This window comes from Microtus ochrogaster (assembly GCF_000317375.1).
Source record: "Microtus ochrogaster isolate Prairie Vole_2 chromosome 14 unlocalized genomic scaffold, MicOch1.0 chr14_random_2, whole genome shotgun sequence".
Taxonomy (NCBI): domain Eukaryota; kingdom Metazoa; phylum Chordata; class Mammalia; order Rodentia; family Cricetidae; genus Microtus; species Microtus ochrogaster.
Window position 1 is genome coordinate 5,585,574 of NW_004949097.1, and position 4,737 is coordinate 5,590,310.

Here is a 4,737-nt window from a genome sequence, read left to right on the forward strand (position 1 = left end):
TGAGTGGCTAATAATCACATTTGTTTTAGCAATTAATGAAGTCAAGTTTTGTTTATGTCTCATACTGCTTGCCTTTGTAGTGTTGTTTGTGTTGATTTCTGAAGTTCTCAGGTGACATAATGGCTTGATCGTCATTAAATAAAGATCGCTGGCTGGAGAGGAATTTGGAAGCATTTGTCAGTGCTCCAATGCGCTAGAAATAAGCCCAGATTAGACACAGGACTTGTATAATCAATGTTTTAAAATGGAACAACCCATTTGAGTCAACTTTACATAAATATACCATCGATCTACAGATTTACTAATTACAGCTTCTCATTTTGAGCATGTCTGAAGCCTTTTTTACAAATTACATTTAGTCCACTTGATGGTATAATTTGATTATTTCATGATCGATATAAATAGGAGTAAGGAATTAAAGTAATGGTTTCTGTGAAGGAGCAATTTGCTTAATGCCTACTCAGAAGGAAAGACCACAAGCACAAACATAAAAGCCAAAATACCATCTGTGCACTTTCGACTAGAAGTAGATGTGAGCATATTAACACAGAGAAAAAAAAGTAGAAGTAAAAAAAAATTCACATGGAATGCAAAGTTAAGTTGGAGATAAAATTTAGAGAATCTCTTCCTAGAATCTTTATTAGTGCTATTATACAACTACCCCTAAAGCTTTTTTTCTTGAAATTAAATAATATTAGAAGCTCCCTTTATTTTGGATTCCTTTGACTATTAGCTTGTTTAAAGCTGTTTGTGTATGTGTGTGTGCTTTTTCATCAAGAGACAAAAAAAAATCACAATAATTCACAATAGGACATATTGAAATTGACTTTGTTCCAGAAAGACCATAAATTTGGTGTAGATAATTGAAATTGAGACATTTTAAAATATGAAAGATATATACCATAATTTGATTACAAAAGTTTGAACCTCAAAGAAGCTTCTGAATAAAAGAACAATGGGCTAGTCATGAAGACTTTCAATTAGGAGAACACGACCTTTTCTTCCTACTCAATAGGAGGAATGTGGCAGCAGGCCGCTTGTTGGTTCCTGGCTGCTTAGCCACGAAAAAAATCACACAGAAACTGTATTATTTAAATCACTACTTGGCCCATTAGCTTTAGCTTCTTATTAGCTAACTCTTAAATATTTATTTAACCCATTTCTATTAATCTGTGTATGGCAATGTGGCTGTGGCTTACTGGCTAAATTTCCAGCATCTGTCTCCGGCAGGGCTACATGGCTTCTCTCTGACTCTGCCCTTCTTGCTACCAGCATTCAGTTTAGTTTCCCCCACCTAGCTCTGTTCCCCTATAGCTCTACTATAGGCCCAAAGCAGTTCTTTTATTAATAAATGATATTCACAGCATACAGAGAGGAATCCCACATCAGAAAATCGTGGTCTTAACTACATTGTTATGCTGCACAGAGGGATTATTATTAATTGATGCATTGTGATTGTACTGTTGTGTGCTTAACATGACACTTAAACATCTGTGAAAGTCAAAGGATTTTAGACGATGAAGAAGAAAAAGAAATATACCTCAAGAGCAAAGTTAGCAAAAGGGGACTAGAAGGCAAAGAATAAAATATTTCAATATCTTCTGCTAATACAGAGGATGTGTGAATCTTTCAGCTGAAGTAAATATAAAAATTTAAATTCAGAGGTCTTTGGAGAAGTTTATATTGGGATTACCATAAACTCCGGGATATAATAATAACAATAACAGTAGTAGTAGTCATAGTAGTAATAATCTTTTATAATACAACAACAACAAAAAAAGACACAAGTCAAAAACAATGCAGAATTACCACATTTGAGAAACCAATTCTACCAGAAGAAAAAGGATAACATGGGCATAAGGTGGTACAAGTAAGAACCCAGGGAAAGCCTGAGATATCAGGGTGTACAGCAAAATTTTGAGTTTTAAAGCTCAAGCACAGGATTAGAGCTGGATAGAGCACCAAAAAAATATATTTGTCCTGTTTTCAGTATCACACATGTTCATCAAATAGCTTCCATCATGTTCACATCTATTACTACAAATTCTGAACCCAGGGAAGATTTTTACCTTGTGATTTACTTTAGATCAATTTTGGGATTCTCTAAATGGGTTGTTTTCATCAAACATCTCACCTTGGGCCTCAGGGATCTATGTGGAAAAGGAGTCCAGATGTGATGGACAGCTTCAAGGAAACGTGTCTTCCAGAGACAGCAGACTGATGGTCATAAGAATATATGAACTCATAGAAACCATGGCAGCACTCCTAGGGACTGCACTGTTTCGAGCCAGGCAGGGTCCTAGCCTTGAAAAGAGGATGTGGACGTGGGCAAAACTCACCTTACCAAAAACTATCTGCAATTGATAACCTCTAACAAAGGAAGATTTAGTTTTCTCCCATGAAGTTTCATTAAATATATAACCACATTCCACATTGGTTTTTATACCCCAGAGAAACTCAATGGTATGTTGTAATAGGAGCAGCGGGACTCCTTTACCCGAAATAACAACACACAAATTGTATTCTTTTAATCAATGCTTGGCCCATTTCTATCTAGCCTCTTCTAGGCTAACTCTCGCACCTGGACTAGCCCATCTCTAATAATCTGCTGTAGCCCACAAGGTGGCTTACCAGGGAGATTCTAGCCTACATCCATCCTGGGTCGGAGCTTCATCGTGTGTGCGGGAGAGGGGAGCATTGTGTATCTGCCCCCGAGAGGAGAGCTGTCGAGTCTGACCTCACTTCCTCTTCCTCCCAGCATTCTGTTCTGTTTACTCCTCCCACCTATGTTTTAACCTATCAGGGCAAGCAGCTTCTTTATTTAATTAACCAATGACCTTCCTCCATCAATGGTATTTTTAAAATTTTTATTTAAATGCATATTTCTAAATTTATTTGTTTTTTTCTTATTGGTTATTTGCTTACATGTTTTGTTTTCCATTTTTGTGGTGTATGTGTGTGTGTTCTTGGGTTTGTTTGTTTTTTCTTGTTTTTTGTTTACTTTTTAAAGTGAGATAAACAAAAGGCATGAAGTTGGATCAGTAGGGTAGGGAGGTTGGGAGGTTTGTAAGAAGGTGGATGAGTTGGAAGAGCAGAGAAGCATAATCACAATATATTGTGTATGATTTTTTTCAATTAAAAATAAGTCAATAAAATAATAGGTTAAGAGAGAATAACAAAACTTACTTATCTATTAACTAACAATGTAAGATCCTGTATGAAATGAAACCTTCCACTCTGAGTTATAGGGATTTTGTCTTAAGATTTCAGAGCTGAAACTTATATTATTTGGCACTCATCAAAATATGTAGAATAAAGAAGTGCTTCACTATGTGGATGAACACAGAACAATGTATAGATTAATTAAGTTTTACACAGTATCTATGTGATGTGTAAATGTACATATATAAATATATTTATACACAAATATATTTGTATATAATGAGCATATCTTAATCTATTTCAGCGATGGCTGGAGAGATGGCTTACTGATTCAGAGTGTCTTCTGCTCTGGAGAAGGACCTGGGTTCAGTTCCCAGAGCCCTCATATCCTTCTAAAATCTCAATTTCTGGCCTTCGCAAGCACTGCACATATACAGTGCAAATATATAAATGTAGACAAACACTGATACATACACGCACACACAAATGAAATAAATAAAAATTTAAAAGCATTTTAAGAATTGAAAGAAAGGGTCAAAAAAAGATAACAAAGTCTCAGATGAGAAGAATGAGAACCCTACAGCAAATCCTCTCAAACAAGACCTCTCTGTGTGGTGCCATACAAGCCAATGACTTGTTGTCAATTTTAAGAGTTTTGCACATGTAAAGCTGAACTACATCATAACACTAACAATGCTCACATGGTGACTGAATAAAATTCATGACTGGCATTGATTTGAGAACTGAGCTTCTTCATATAGTCAAGTTGAATTGGAGCTGGGTTTTCTTTTCCTGTTTTCCTTTTCCTACTGTGTCTGTCCTCTGCTGAATACACTGGGTGTTAGTGAAGCATGTATCATATATTCTGATACATAGCGTTAAAACTTTTATTTGTGTAATTAAAATTCAAGTCTCTAAAAAAATGGATTCAGTAGACAGTTGGCCAGCCTATTTGGCAGAAACTGTATTTGAGGGGGAAAAAAAAGACACAGAAATAATTTCTCTACATGACTGGTTTGGATCTCTCTTTGCTAAGCCATTCTTGGTGCACCACGTGAAACTTTACCCCAAATGCATCCTATTTGGAAACAGAAAAAGCTTTTTTCTGTTGTGAAAGAATACAATGAAAAATGCATAAATCAACCTCAATTTGGATGACTTCAGTAATTTGCATTCATCTGTTTAAAGAGAGATGTCTTTGGAGACTCCTATTTTTACATAAAAATTACACTCAGCATCTCGCAGGCTCTTTTGTTCACTAAAATTAGATTTGCTCACTTATACAATTCACAGGCCTCAATTTGTTCAGAGCAAAGTCACACATCCTATTTGTAGTACATCCTTTTCTCTCCTAACTCCTTCAGAAAACTTAAAAGATGATATGGGCTTTAGCTGTCCTCACACACCAGACTAATGTATAGTGATTCCTGCAGCATGCGCCTGTGGCTAAAAGGCCATCTTCCAAAAGTGCCAAAGAGTACCACACTATTGTGAGAATATTGCATACTTCACTAATGATGAGATTTTTAAAGAGGCATCCAGGACACAATCCATAGAACTTGTAGCATCAACAGT

The 4,737-nt window shown here is 35.9% G+C and overlaps 1 non-coding gene across 1 annotated transcript; it reads right to left on the reverse strand.

Annotated features, from left to right (window-relative positions):
• Window positions 1-1,978: 1,978 nt before the first annotated feature.
• Window positions 1,979-2,116, reverse strand: LOC113458012. Its single transcript, XR_003378462.1, has one exon.
• Between the last annotated feature and the right edge of the window lie 2,621 nt (window positions 2,117-4,737).